The sequence below is a fragment of the Grus americana genome, chromosome 17 (assembly GCF_028858705.1).
Source record: "Grus americana isolate bGruAme1 chromosome 17, bGruAme1.mat, whole genome shotgun sequence".
NCBI classification, from domain to species: Eukaryota; Metazoa; Chordata; class Aves; order Gruiformes; family Gruidae; genus Grus; species Grus americana.
This window is the reverse complement of record NC_072868.1, coordinates 10,211,761-10,227,195: the sequence shown is the minus strand read 5'-3', so window position 1 is coordinate 10,227,195 and position 15,435 is coordinate 10,211,761. Positions and strand designations below refer to the sequence as shown.

General features: G+C 59.1%; 1 long non-coding RNA gene across 1 annotated transcript; it reads right to left on the bottom strand.

Annotated features, from left to right (window-relative positions):
* Positions 1-8,039: 8,039 nt before the first annotated feature.
* Positions 8,040-15,400, bottom strand: LOC129214367 (uncharacterized). The gene is made up of 3 exons (XR_008579676.1): positions 13,967-15,400; positions 13,322-13,498; positions 8,040-8,737 (listed from the first exon to the last, which is right to left on the bottom strand). It is a non-coding gene; the product is annotated as an uncharacterized LOC129214367 (long non-coding RNA).
* Between the last annotated feature and the right edge of the window lie 35 nt (positions 15,401-15,435).

Here is a 15,435-nt window from a genome sequence, read left to right as displayed (position 1 = left end):
CGAGGAGCCCCCCTGTAGGTGGCACTCGTAGACTGTGCGAGGGCAGCGTGTCCCCCGGGAGCTGCGCAATGTCTGCTCCTGGGACTCGCTGCTGAATATTCTTGCGCTCTCCAGCTGGTTCCTGGCAGGGGGAGAACTTCGATGCCTCCTGCACAGCTGGCTTCACAGCCCTCGCCAAGTGCGGATGTTTTGGAGAGGGCCCTGACTGTGCTGGTAAAGAGCGGCCATGTCCTGCCCCGGCGGGGCCACAGATCAAGCGAAAGCATGGAGATGTGCTCTGTGTGGCCTCCGGCTGCAGAATTAGGTGTTGGGAACCAGGGCTCCCTGAGCTCAGCTCTAACCCTGCTCTGTCCTGTGGCAAGCGAGTCACTGAGGGGAGAGTTTAGCTTTACCAGCACACAAAAGTGGGGAGTATTGAACAGATCAGTGCTAAACCTTTCCTGGGTTGCTGTCCCCCAAACTGCCTGTTATGTACCTAAAGCTGCCAGCTTGCTGTACTTTATGGCAGCTCACACTGAGTTGGACAAATCTCTGGGATCCCCTCAAGCAAGAGCTGCTACCCAGATGTGAGAGACACGTTTCGATTCATCCCCAGACTGGCAGAGGTGGCCCCAGACCAAACCTGAGCTCCAGGCCTTCTCCCTGGCATGACACTTGGAGCTACCTTGAAACTTCTTGGCTTGGCCCCATGTTTGTGAACGCGAGTTCCCTCCAGCTCGCTGTCTGGAGCCTCTGCAGCATCTGGAAAGCCTCCATCCCTTGGCAGGGTCTGGCTGTGAAGCGAGGGGGTGCCATTTTGGAGAGGCCCACCTCTGCGAGAGAGGAGGAAACAAGTCCGAACAAGGGGACCTTCTGGAGGTCCTTGGAAGCGGGTAGCTGCCTGTCCTGTGTGTGGGGTCGGGTCACGCCGGTCCTTGGCGTCAGAGGCATGCTCAAGCGGCACTGCTGCCACTGTGAATGTGGTTTGTATCACTGCAACGCGAAGATGGTTCCTGACCACAAGTATGGCCGGGGACGTGTCTCAGATTCCACAGCGCACAGTCACCGATGCTGAGCGCCGTCACCCCATTGCTCCCTGCCTCTGAGCGAAAAACCCGTCACCCTGCCAACGCCGGCCTCCTGCCGTGGTGGACTGTCCTCGCCCAGGCCCCATGACTGCCTGCCTGGTTGGCAGCGGGTCCCCGAGGAACATAACAGCACGAAATCCTCACGCCTGCACCCCATCCGCTGCCTGCTGGGTGGGAGAGGAAAATGCCCCCTGCCCCTGCGTGCCTGCAGGGCACAGGCCAGCTCTGCAGCCTAACCCTGCCAGCCTGCGGCTCCACTCTTCCCAAGGGTTAACAGGACAGGCGTTTGCAGAGCGGGGAGGGTTTCTGGCTGACCTTGGCTGGGAAGCAGTGGTGGCGTCGCTCAGCCCAGCCCCCCGAGCGTGGAGCCGGTGGCCGGAGCGCTCCCCAAGCCTGGGTGGAGGTAGATCCAGAGGAAACTCCACCTCCGCGGGAGCCAACCTGCTATTGCAGGAATTCCCAGAGAAATTCCCGCTTGGGCTGATCTGTCAACGGATCCATGAACTTTCTTTTACCTCTTGTGAAAGCAGCTACTTGAATGTGCTAAAAACAGAGCAGGGGCGAGTCTGTCGCTGGAGCTGGGCTCAGGGAGAGGTTGGGAGGGGGCTTTAGCTGACCCCTGCGCATCAAGAGGCACCGTGAAAGTCTCTGTGCGCGGTGCCTTGCTGGCAACTGCCCTCAGCAGACAGAGCTGGTAGAGCCGGGAGAAGAGTTCGCTGCAAAATAAAACCTCACAAAATCTCACCTGGTTTTCCTACTGGGCTACAGTGTTTCCCAAGTGACTCTCGGCTGATTTGGGCTGGATCAAGTTAGATAAGCTTTTCGTGCTTCCAGTATCCCCAGCAGATTCAAATCACCATCATTTGTTTGGAGACCGGCCACCAAACCCCACCCTTTCTGTTGCTCCCAACCACCAGAGGCTCAATCTGCTCCACTTTTGGAGAAGGCAGAGATGAGAGGCCCTCCTGGGCTCAGCCTTGCCCACCTACCCACCACGAGACCCGCGGGGAAGCTCTGTCCTGAGACAACTCCTAACTTCAAGCGTGCCCAGGTCTCCAGGATCTCAGCCTTGGGGTCACGGCTCGTAGGGACAGGAAGGTTGGCTGTCCCTGGGCTCTGAGCTGGTAGCGAGATCCCATCTGGGGAACAATGGACAGCAGGTAGCTGGTAGACCCCAAGCCCTCATCCGGCACCGTGAACGCCAGCCAGGAGATGGGAACAGCTGCCATAGGTTTTGGCAGAGCAATGCTGATTTTGGGGAGGGGTTTTAATGCGTCTCCCCTCCTTTTCACCCTCGTGAGCCTGCCTTGGCAGCAGTGGAGGACTCCTGGCTGTGCTGGGTGGTTTGCTTCTGGCTCTCGGCCGTCTCCACCTGGCACAGCAGCTGCCACAATGGGGCTTCTGCGCGTTGCTGCCATCCTCCTGCACTGATGGTCAAGCCTTTCCCAGCACTGACCTCCCTGGGGATGGTTATTCTGCTCTTCCTCCCTGAGCCCAGGGCAGCTCAAATTTGGGAGAGGAGGAGGAAGGAGACAGAGGAACCAATCCCCCAGCCACGAACTTGTGCCAGTCCCAGAATAGAAGCAGGGGTGCTGCCTTTTGTCCCCTCCTTGCTGCAATTGTCTGATGTCCTCAGTCTCCCAGCCCTGGCACCAGGGACATTTGACCCTGGAGGCCAAAATCCTCCATCCAAACACTTATGAAACCTGGAGAAATTGCCACTAATGATGACTTGCATTTCTGTCTTGCAGACTGTCCTGTTTTCCCCTCTGAGGAGCCAAAGTACCTCTCCACACCTCATCTCATGGCACAGGATCCCCTAACACAACAAAAACCAGCATGGCTCCCAGGAGACAGCGCGGGCTCCATCCGTGCCGCTCCGGCAGAGCAGCCCACAGAGACTCCGTGTCCTCCTCTCCCCACAACCTCCCACCTCATCTGTCCTGAAGCTGCTGGTGAGCAGCCCGTGCCTGGGGACACTACCATCTGACCCTCCTGGGACAAGTCGTGCACCAGGAAGGGCTGCAGGATTTGGCTGCAGCGGGCAGCAGACGTGGAGGGGAACGTGGCCAGGACCACCCTGTGTGGTAGCCCAGCCTCTGCCACCCTGCAAAACGGGGAGCATGGAAGGGAGGACGTGGAGGAGATGATGATTCCCCTGGGCACTGCTCATTGCGAGCGCCAGGGTGGAGTTTGGACCTCCAGCTTTGCAGATGCTCTTCCGAGACACTTTGGATGTTCCCTAAATCTCCTCCTCCTAACGATTTTAATTATACTGGCTGCTTTTCAAAATAATAATGACAGGGGGAGGAATAAGTGCTAAGCAGCAGCCTGTCACACTTTGCGAGGTGTTCTCGGGGGACGCTGGGCCAGACAAGCAGCTGGCCCAGAGCCGTGCCAGCCAAGTGGGTGCAGGCTGCCGTGCCACACCAGCCACCAACGGGCTCTGGGGTCTGGGCTGACCCATGTGTGCGTGAGAGCGTGTGCAAGCGCTCAGGTCTCCTTTCTCTCCCCCTCTCTGTCTCCTTTCATTTGCCTTCATAAAACATAGGAAGTTCAAGCCATTCATTTTGCTATTTGTGTCTCCCTCCCCACGCCCCGGCTCCCTCCCTTGCCCCCTGCAGCCTCTCGGCTCGCTGCTTGCCCAGCATCCTTGACCCCGAGAAGTCTGGTGTGTATGCACTTCCCTTTTGGCCCATGGAAAGCGCCACTCTGAACTGGTGCCTTGATAAGTCTGCTGTGGGAAGGCAGGGGCTCCTGGGCTCTCACACAGGGCTTTCCAATGTAGCATTTCCTATGCTGTCCCTGCTCGCCAGCGCGATCTCCAGACCAAGGTGGTAGGGAAGCTCTCCGGATGGCGGTGCCCCTCCGAGACAGCAGGTCTGTCCTCCTCGGGCTCTCGTGACTTGCTCTGTGTCAAAAGCCGTGGCGCGTGGAGGGAGGCATCCTCCCAAGGAGGAGGAGGATGGTTAGCTTCTCGTGGACTAATGTGGCACCTCTCAGCTCACCCATAGCAGAGGCTTGCAAAGGGCTTTCAATGCCCAGCCCCCTTACTCACAACGGTTTTGCAAACAGAGCTCTGATATTGTGTCCCACAGAGTTTGGGATCAAAAGGACCTGTGTCCTGCCTGCAAGGGAGCAAGCACACCTCCCGCTGCCTGCCAGTGAGGCAGAGGGTGAAAGCCAGGCAGTGAACAGGCAGCGTTTGGCCACCTCCATCCATGGCTGGAGCAAAAGCTGCTTTGGTACGGCTTCAGGGAGCTGGGGCAGATTCCCCCCATGGTGAGGGCACCCATGATCTAAAAGCTATTGGAGCTCCCAGGGCCGGGTCTGGATTCATGTACCTGAGGGGGCTGCTGCGAGGACTGGGAGGAAGAGTCTGCACGGCCAAAATCAGCAGGGCAGGCGGCTGCACCGTGGTGTGCTGGAGGGTGAAGGCAGTGTGCTCACTGCCTCCATCACTCCCTTTGAAACCCCCTGGACACCCCCTTGCCCCATGCTAACCATACGGGAAGGCCGAGCAGAGCCAGGTCACCAGGGTTTTGCCATGCCCTCTGCTCTCCAGCTCTGCCCGCAGAGATGGGATCACAGATAAGAGCTTTCTCCTGCTTATCGCTCCATCGGCAGCACTGCAGACGGCTCAGCTGCCCCACCGCCGAGCACCGAGCCCTGATCTCATCAGTGCGCTGCACACTTGCAACTCAAACAATAACCTCCTTCCCTGCCCGACACAATTCCCAGAAATGCACAGCCTCCTGCTAAAGCCTCCCTGGGGGAAAACATGCCAGCCGGCCTGTCGGCACCAGCACGGACATCGCTGCCAGCCGCTGGCAAACACAGCCTACTACATCCCCGGTGTGGAGGCACCTCTTTGAAAACAAGGGTGTGCTGGGAGGGGTGGAGGGAGCAGAGGGAGAGACTGAGCTGGAGTCCTTGGGGCCATCCTTCGGCTGGCCGTGCTCAGGAAGTCCCTCTCCCTCCGGGCGTTGGCGGCCAGGCGCCTTGCCCCATCCCAGCCACCCTGTTCACAGCTCGTCTCTTGGCTGCCGTCACCCTGCCTGCTCTGAGTGCCCACCGGGTTCACAAAGGCTGCTCGTGGGGCCAGGAGGCAAACCCAAGCCCCAGCTGCCCGGACTGGGAGGGTAGAGACAGGGCTCGTGACTCCCCACACCCCAGCAGACCCCCAGCCCAGGGAGGCTCTTCTGCCTCTCACAGCATCACTGAGCGCCTCAGTCTGCCGGAGCTTTCCCTCGGCACATTGGAGTAATCGCTGTTGCCACTTCCAGATGGAATATTTGGACACCTGGGCAGGCACGGCTGGATGCTCGAGGTGGGTATTTACCCTGCCCCAGCTGAGCTGGGAGTGGGAGAGGGCCAGGGCAGCAGCTGGCATGGCCATCCTTTCTACAAGGGCTTTCTCCGGGACTTGCCAGCCTATCTGCCCTGTAGATGAGTCTTGCCGGGGCCAGACATGCCATCTAGAGAGGCAGCGGCAGCCCTGCCTACGCAGGCAGCGGCATGGCAACACAGTGGTGCAGAAGCGGTGCAGGCTGCAGCCAATGCACGCCACATTTTTCTCCCTCCAGACCTCACAGCGATTCAGCAGACACGCCAAATCCCTGTGCAAAAGGTGCAACACCGGCACCGTCCCACAGCCCACGCGGACAGGGAGCAGCACCCAGCTCGGCGCAGCAGCCAGGATGCCAGCGTGGGTGCAAGGCAGCCACGCAGGGCTGCTGGTGGTGCAGGAGGACCAGCCTCGTGGCATCCTCAGTCCAGGAGAGCCAGCCTCGCGGTGTCCCTGACGGGATGCATTGTTCATGAAAACACATGGGGAAGGCCGAGCAGGACAGACTCGCTGGCTGCGACGGGCTTCCTGCCTCCCGGCCCTGGCCACCACCTGACATCATTGCTCCTGGTGGGAATGGCTGCCCCGGCCCCGCTCAGCCCCTGACAGCCGCCGATAAGTTCCTGACCTCCTGCCCAGCTTTCCAGCTTCCTGCAGCCGCCCATGGTGCGGGGGCTTTTGTGCCTGCTAACCCCCTGCCACCATGCACAACAGCTGGCAAACCTGCATCCTCTTCCTCACCACCACGCCACAGATGAGGCATTGCTCCCCATCACCCCACCATCCACCTCCAAGGGTGCAGGATGGCACCGTGCCTCTGCCAACCACCCCTTCTCTGCCTTCTGCGAGCCAGGTGGCTGGAGACCCTCCGTTTTCTGCTTTGGGTCCTTCATCCCTTAAGCAGCCTCCCTGTGCCCTCACCGGTGTGTGGCATCACAGACCAGGACCTTGCCTGGGTCCCGGGGGCACAGCACCGGGGCTGAGGCAGGCAGAGCTGCGGACATGTGGCAGCCCCGCAGGCACCGGTTTGGAGGGGCTGTTGTCCTGGGCAGGACGGTGCCCCCATCCCACTCATCCTCCCATCCCACTCACCCACCCACACATCCAACCCAACCCGCGAGCATGTGTTCTCCAAAAATCCCCCGTTTAGATTGACAGGGGCCCAGGAAGGCTGAGGAGGAACAGTGTGGGGGGACGTGACACGGCTGTTGGAAGGATGCTTCCCCCTGCAAAACCATGTTCGTGGAGGCACTGACCTTCTCCCCATCATCCCTGTTTCTGCCCAAATGACAGCAGAGACTGGGTGCAGCATGTGCTGAATCGCCCATCCACCCCGCACACACCGGTGTGGGCTTTTTCAAATACACAGACCTTGTAGTGAGAGGGTGTAGGGGGATCCCGCATGCCTCAGGTTGTCAGTGCAGCAGCCCCCCTCATCCTGCAGCCCCCCTCAGTGATGTACAGCCACCGGTTCTTTTCCCGGGCAACTTCTCAGGAGCCGGCAGAGCATGACCTCGGGCTGACGCGCTGCAAACCTGCCTCCTGCCCTTGCCCAAACCCGCTGCCATCAGCACTTCGCTGCAGCTGCTTCCAGCGCTGCTCTAAGAGTTTTTCCTTGCAGCCTAAACCCCCCCCCCCCGGCTCCAACCTTCTGGCTCCAGCCCACTGGGGATGGAAGGTTTCTCCTTCCCGACTACAAATATAACTGTAATCTGCTAAACCCCGCTGTTGATCCCGACTGCATCCTCCTGTCCTGAGCTTTCCTACAGTGCGCCTTTTATACCGGTAATAGCACCAGGCTCCTTCTCCCATCATTGTTGACTCGACAATGAAAACTGTTTGTATTATTGTGTCCCCGAAGCTTTGCCAATAGCACATGTGTCCCGAGCTGATAGCAACAGGCTTTGGCAAGGCTGCGGCTCCATCAGATAAGAGCCTTTAACATTATTTCTCCAGCTCGAGCACGCCACGAAGGGTTGTTCTGTCGTGAGCCTTTGTGTATCCTTCCCGAGCGCTTTCAGATCTGAGCAAGGTTGAACGGGCCAAGCAAGAGGGGTTGTTAGGAGGACGGCAGAGGTGGAGGTGTTGGGGGCAAGCAGCCTGGGAAATGGCCTCAGCTTGGGTGAGAGAAGAGCCCTGGAGGGACATGGAAAGATAGAGCCACTTTCCCAGGCAATTTAAGGGCTAAATGCACGGCCGTCCCCTGCCTTCCTCGGGGACCCGCTCCACCCCGCCGTGCTCCACCTTGGCCCGGCTCCCGCACACAGCAGGAGCAAAGCGGAGGAGAAACGCTGGAACCCGGAGGCCCTCGCACGCTCCCGGCTGGCCCGCGAACAAAGCCTTTCCCTTGGAGCCTTTCCCCGCCCCTGGCCCCCTGCACCCCACCGGCCGTGGCGATCCCCAGCATAGCTGCAGCCTTCATCCCTGGGGGCCCACGCCATCCTCCTCCTCCCACCCTGCATCCCTGCTCCGAAATCTTTGCAGCCACTCGCAGCATCCCCGAGCCCCAGCTCCGTTGCTGGGGGATTTCGCTGCCGTTTTTTCTGAGCTGCAGCACAAAGGATGCTCTGAAATCAGAAAGTGAAGAAAAAGATGCTGTCTGTGGCAAGCTTTTAAATCTCATTTTTAGGCCAATTTAGGGGAGGGATGTCACAGTTCGTGGGGTTTTGAGCTGCAAATGCAGCACATTCATGCCCATTTCCCTTCCCTTAATGTCCCCAGTACAGCACCAAAAAGCAAAAGTCTTCCTCTGCTTGCAGGGAGGGAAAGCTCTCAGGGCCTTTCCTTTATTCTTAGTATTATTATTGTAATTATTATTATTGTTCTCTCTCAGGAAAGAAGCACTCGGTCAAAATTACCCCCATACATCCTGCCCTTTGCTGGGGAGATTGTTGTCTCTAAAGGGCCCGAGGAGAGGCTGGGTTGCCCTGTGCCCTGCACAGCACACGGGGAAACTGAGGCACAGAGCCATGGCAACGTCTGCCCCACTCTGAGCCAAAACTCCTCTCTTCCACTTGGGTTTGGCACTGAGAGTTTCCCTGTCTATATGAAGGTGAGGTTGCTCTCTGCAACATCCTCATCATTTCTGCTGGACGCTGAAAGCCTTGGTGAAGCAGAGGTGGCCACCAGACCCCTGTGCAAGGAGATGGGCTGCGAGCTTCGGAGAAGGTTGTCACTTCCAGGGATGCTGCAAAGGTTCTCTTCTTCCTCCAGGGATGCTGCAAAGGGCTCCCCTTCCTCCAGGGATGCTACAGAGGGCTCCTCTTCCTCCAGGCCCAGCTGGGGTGATGCTCAGAAAGCAGGCAACCGCCTCCCCAGGATCCTGCGAGCAAACCAGCCAGCATGTGAAAAACCTGAGCAGAAAGCACTGGGTTCAGGGGCTGCAGATGAAGCGGAGAGAGGGGAGAGAGCAGAGAGGAGCACGGTGCAGCCAGCAGCCATCTGCCATCTGCAGCGGCCCGGTGAGGTAATGCCTCGCGCTAAGCTAAAACATGTCAGGAGCCACAGCAGCTCTTGAGAACAGCAAACCTTTCCCAGATGGAGACATCCTGCACTGCTGCATCAGCCCTCCTGGTGAGAGAGAGGACAGGCGACGGTCCTGCTGCTGGCCATGGGCTCGGTGGGCACAGGGGTGCACTGGCCACCCTCTCTCCCCTGCTCACCTGCCGCTGGAGTTTCATTTTAGGGAGCAAAGAGGCAATAACCAGCTCAGCTCTTGCTGACAAGCTCCTGAGGACTGCGACGCAAAGCAGTGGAGGTGTGATCGCTGTGTTGCCTTCCTTGATTCCCCTGCTCTCCCCTGCTTGAAAGTGGCATCCTCATCCGTGACGTAGCACAAACCCATTTATCCATGGTACTTTCGGTCGAATGATGCTCAAAGAGCAAGGGATGAGCAAACACCCAGTGGGGCACGGAGGTCAGGAACCTGGAGAGCAGAGCCCGGCGAGAAAGGTTTTTGCAAAAGGGGCTGCACTTTTCCTGGGGGCACGTTGTCTCTTGGCAGTCCCCAGCGTGGCAGGGCTGTTGCTGTTGGAGGAAAGCAAAGGACACGGTTGATGAGGCCATGGGTGAGGTTCACTGCTCCACGGAGAGGGGCTGTCCTGGTTTCAGCTGGGAGAGTTAACTTTCTTCATAGTAGCTGGCATGGGGCTATGTTTTAGATTTGTGCTGGAAACGGTGTTGATAGTATAGAGATGTGGGGTAAAACCACGACAGGGGCCACGGTGGAGCTGCACCCAGCCATGGTGCTCGTGGGCACGCGTGGCTGCAGGGCCACAGACAGGCAGCCCCGACCCACCTCCCCAGAAAAGCCAGACTCAGAAATCCTCTTAATCGCAGTTTTCCTTCCCCTAGCACCCACGAGGAGGTCAGGCAGCCCAGAGCAGCGAGCCTGGGCATGCAGAAAGAGCAGGATCCCGGTTCTTGGCTGCACCTCCTGCGCGGACACCAGCGAGCAGCATTTTCTGCCAATTCGAGTGATGGAAGCAGCAAATAACCCCGGCGTGCCCAAGCTCTGCACAGCCCAACTGTCGGCCAGCTGCCTGTTCCTGGGAGGACGCGGTGCCACAGGCAGAGAGCATTTTCTTGCTATAATCGAGAAAAGAAATTGTGCCGATCAGAGCAGCTGAATGGCAGCCAAATCTGCTTCTCGGCGGCTTTTCTACACTCTGTATTCATGTATTTGGCATGAGTAGCTCCGCATTGAGGTAATTCATTAATGCTGAACCAAAAATGTGTTTATGGGAGTCTTGAAATAGTTGGTAGAAGTGTAAGACTTTCCTTCCTAAAAGCCTGGGCTCTCTCCGTGATGGGAACCGAGTGTTAAAGCAACCACCGCTGCCGCAATCAGCTGCCGGGAAGCGACTCCAGCCAGCGCGCACACGCGTGCCCCCAGCACACCCGCCCCGCACACCCCGGCACGCTCAGCCCTCCTCGTGTGCTGTGCTGCACCGAAGCCTTTTCCCGGCCTTAGCCCGGCCGTAAGCACCGTGGGTGGGATTTGCAGCAGCTTCGCTCACGTTCGGGGCGTGGGGGCTGCAGGGGGGGGCAAGCACGGGGTGATGTGGCTGGAAGTGCAGCACCCTGAGCTGGTGGGACCATCACCGGAGAGCCAGGGCTGTGCCAGAAGGGGCCGTGGCAGGGCAAAGGCAGGGGAAGGGGAGGCAGGACGGCTCCGGTGAGGACCAAGGGCTCCGGCCGCTGCCCGGGAGGCTGCAGCGGCTGCGCTTGTGTGGAGCGACAGCTTTTTCGGGTTAGCTGTGGGTTTCACTGCTCGCACAATGGGTATTGCTGTTGTTGTTCCAGTTATAATCCTGTATAAACACGACTGACCTCTGGTTATTGAAAAGAACTGAAACAGAAAGACAACTTTCTCCGCTTCCTCGGATGAGGTGCCTGATGGCCGGGCTTGGCTGGCGCGGTCCGCACAGTGCTGCCAGCTCAGCCCTGCGGCCGTCGGGGAGCTGCCGGCATGGGTGGCAGCGGGGCAGGGAGGCAGCAAGCGCCCAGTGGCTCGCTCCAGGGGCAGAGAGCCACTGTGACCCAGGGCACCTTTCCACAGCATCCCCAGTGCCCCTCACTTGTCAGATGGAGCAAGAAGCAGAGAAAAAGAGCAAATGAGCAAAAAACAGCTGAGCCGGCCTTTCCCGGGGCTGGGGCTGACTGCGACCACCCGTTCTCCACCCATCGCCCCGACTCAGGTGGGAACAATTCCAATCCCCACGTGGGGACATGGGGGATGTGTCACCTTTGCACAAGCATGTGGCTGCTGCCAGGATGCTCCTAACACAGATGCCGTATCGCATCTGCCGGCGCCCGGCGGCCCCGGCCAGCTCGCTCGGCGCTTGCCAGCTCTGCCTGACCCACTGAACTATTTGTCCACGAGGAAATCGGGCGCTGAGCTGGGCCCTGGAAAAAGGGTGGCTCCGGCGAAACGTGGAGCATTTCCCAGCAGATGACTTCAGCCTCTCGGCAGGACTCACACACAGCCCCGGCCCCAAGTCCTTTTCTCTCCAGGAAGCGCCTTTCTTCGGGAAGCCTTTGTTCCAGCAAGGCTGCAGCGGCCCCGGCCCCGGGGGAGCCTCTGGGACCCGACGGCGTGGGGGCACCTCTCAGGATGCCGGGGGAGCCGCCAGCCCGGGTGTCCCACGGTGGCACTGAGCAGCCCTGTGCGGGTCCCCCCGCTCCCCTCAGCCACCCCCGCTAAAGGGCATCTCCTTCGGGATGAAGAAGCAGGTGCAGGTCATGTCCATCTCGCCTGGCCGCACCACTCCGGTTACCCATGCAGTGTGGCCTGAAGATATTGTTAGCTGTAATTAATATGAAATCTCTTCCTGTGAAATACCTCATTCATCCCATCGGACACACCACAGCACCAGCCCCACACCAGTAATTGCATGGTGATTAATTCATTAGTGGCATGAACCCATCTAGAAGTGAGGCTGGAGTGAGCGAGTGAGGAAGGCACTGGGCACCACAGGAGGCTGCACCCAGGTCCGGGGATGGATCCTGCTCCTGCCCCGGCCCCGTTGACTGCTCCCCTTGTGCCTTGCACCCTCTGCAAAATGAGAATAAAAAGCAATTTTCCCATCACGGCTCAGGGCTTTGCTGCTGCTCCACCATAGGGGCCTTGCCAGCATCCATCCACCACCTCTATAACCTGGGTGCAAATTTTGGGAGTAAATCCTTTGAATTTGGTTGCACAGCCCCCAGCCCAGCCTGGGGCTCCTGCACCTACCCGCAGCCATCAGCAGCAGAAATAACCATCAGGCTCAGCCAGCAACACTCGCTCTTAACTTCTTGCCATCCCCACCATCACCCCTCAAACCCCCAGATCCCCGAGACCCCTTGAGGATGGTCCAGGTGGTGCTGAGTCTGTTTTTAGGTGGGTGGGAGCTCTGTGTTGGACCTGGCTGGGAGGAATAACCAGCAGTGAGAGGCGCAGGCTGGGGGCAGGGAGGGAAAAATGCCTTTGTGCTGGGGAGCGGAGGCTGCCGTCCCTGCCACGCTTCCTCTGCTAGGTGTGGTGCTGGGCTGTGCGGGATGCTAGGAAGGGAAACTGGGGGCCGGGGTGGGGGCGGTGAGCCGCCAGCCCAATAAAACTGGGGGGGGGGCGGGCAGAGAGGAAAAAAAAGAAAAAAATAATATACAACTCCTGAGGTTGTGTGCTGGGCTGGGGTCCAGCTCGCCCGACACCAGGCCAGGCAAGGAGGGCATGGGGAGAGGTCACCCAGCTGGTGCGTCGATCTTATCTCTGCCCAGGGATGTCCAGTGCTTCCTCCCTGCACGCCGCTGCAGATGCGGCCGGTGAGGAGCCAGGGCCAGGGGGTTGCCAGCACCCAGAGCCACATACCCGTGTCCCCGGGGCAGCGGGGCAAAAGGAGAGGTTGTGCTGCAGGGGTTTTGTGTGTGTCCCCTCCGGGAAAACTGAGCCGGGCACAGACCCCGTGTGCTTCACCACACACCCCAGCTGGGTGAGGGTGCTTTCGGTCTCCGGGGAAGATGCGGTGAGGCATTGCCCACGCAGGCAGGCAGTGCAGCCCCCTCATCCCCCTCCTGAGCCAGTTCAGGCATTTTTGGGTGCTTTACATGCTGCTCCATCCCCCCCTCATAGCCCTCTTTCCCCTCTCTCCCTGCTTCGCAGCTCTCATCCCTCCTCCTCCAGCAGCTGTGCCCTTCCTTTCCCCCTCCGCCACCCTCCCTGCCTCTTTCCCCCCATCCTTGCACTGGAATGTGGCACAGACAGCAAATGCACTGTGAGGCAGGGTTTGCACCGTGCTCGTGCTCTGGGGTTGAAGCACTGGGCTTTGCTCCATGGGTAGAGTGTGCAACAGGGACAGCAGCACCACTCCAACCCCCTGCCCCGCACTGCCCTGCTCCCAGCCCTGTGTGCAAGCTGGGCTTTTACCCCAGAGCCATTGGGTCCCCATCGGGGCGTCCCCATGCAGCAATGTCCCCAAGGGCGCTGGGGACCGCTTTTGGTCCAGTTGCTTTTCAAGGTGGGCAGCAGCTGCGAGACACAGGCAGGAGGCTGGGTCCCTCACAGCACCAGGAGTCCAAGGCAGCGGGACCAGGGGGTCTTCCCCTGCATAAGGAAAGCATCGTAAGCCCACTGCCATCCTGTGTGGAGGAGGCCCAGGCTTGGAGCAGTTGCACAAAGTGAGAACGGCATGAGGCTCTGCATCTGCCTCCCCCACTAGGAGGGTTTGCCTCAGCTCTTAGCACCGTTTCCAGGCCTGGGGAAAGCTGAGCTTCCCCCTCTCCCACCCTGCTGTAGCTCATCCCCACCTCATCCCAAATGCCAACCAGTGGCACCAGCTCCAGGGCAGCTCCAGGGCAGCTCTGAGCCCACCCAGAGGCCAGGGATGCTGCTGGGGCCATGTGAGAGGTTAAAGGGTGGATGTGGCCGGGGAAAATGCCACGTGCTTGGCCAAAGCCTGGGAGAAGGGCCAGGATCAGCGGTGGGTGATGTGCCTGGGGTGTTCCCAGTGGCTGCCCAGTCTGACTGCCCTGAAGGCTGCTCACTTCACCCCAGTTCCCCCCTAGCACCCACCTTGCTGTTCCCAGGGCAGGAGCAAAGAGCCAAAGACTCCAGCAGCTCGGGGGCTCAGCTCCGGCCAGCGGCACACGGCTGCTCCTCTGGCGTGGCGATGCTCCAGCACCTTCCTCAGCTGTACAGCCAGGGCAGGATGGGGAAGAGCAGAGAGGAGGCTTCTTGCAGCCGTACGGGCTCTCCCGTGGACTGGTGCTGATTTGCTCTTGCAAAATATTAATGAGAGGCTCCAGGAACGTGAAGGAAATCTAGCCCGAAACCTCTGTAGCTCCTGGCTAGCAATTGAAGAATGAGACAAGATTTTTTTTAATTTTTTTTTAAGGCCTTTGTTTTGTTTAGGGTTAACAGCAGATCGGCTTTTTCAAATCACTTCCAGACACACAGAAACCATGGCATGCAATACCCCACCGCTGTGAGGAGGCTGGGAGCTGGGCTCTTGCGCAACCCGGTGCCCCAAGTCTTCCTAATGCTGAGGTTCACATTTCAGGCTGGGGTCTCAGGCATGTCCGCCGCCGAAGGGGGCTTGGAGGCAGTTACCCAGAGCTGGGGCATCTTTCACACGTCAACGACATAGCCTGGGGGGTGTCAGGGCGCAGGGACAGCGTGCAAGCAGATCTCCTCGCTTCCAAACGGGTCCTGCAGTTCATAACTCCTCCATGCCAATGGCAGGAAGGACCTTCAGACCACCTAGCCTCACACTTGGCACTGCAAATCTCTGCTGGACGGCAACCAAGCGAGCGGAGCAGTGACCCGGCAGCAGGGGACACGCTGCTTCTCCACGGCTGCCGATGGCACCGTGCCATGGGTATGCTGCCATGCCCACGGCGCGTGCGGCAATGGCACGGATGTGCCAGCCCCAGCAGCACAGCGCGGGAGGCAGGTTTTAGTCACGATCACCCAGCTGCCGGTGAACCCACCATTCCTCAACAGTCCCTAGGCTGACAGGCTGGAAACGCATTTCTTTTCATGTGAACAGTGCTTAAAAGCAAGGCGCCGTTTCTCCCGCTGGCTCTGAAATTCCCAATCGAAAATTGCTGGGGGAAGAGGGCTCGCCGCTGCCTTCACCCCAGGGCTGCTCCCAACCCCAGATGGGGAACGCTGGCCAAAACACACACACAAAATAATTCATAAAAAAAATAAACGTAAATCCCCAAGCATCCCTGTCCGCCTGCAAACAGGCAGCCTGGCAGGCAAATCTAAACACTTTCCTGCGTCGGCTCGGCAGGGCTGCGGGAGGCACGGGCAGATTGCAAGTAGCCAGAAAAGGGGCTTGCAAAGAAGAGAAAGAAAAGAAAGAAAAGGAGGAAAAAAAGAAGAAAGAAAAGAAAGAGAAAAAATTAATAACCCTCTTCCTTGGAAGGAAGGGAACTGGGCAGCAGCGTCCACACCGGTCTCAGCCCGGCCCTCCCCGGGTGGCTCTTCCTGCTGGTGCCTCGGGACGCCCCCCTTCCTCCTCCTCCCCCTCATCA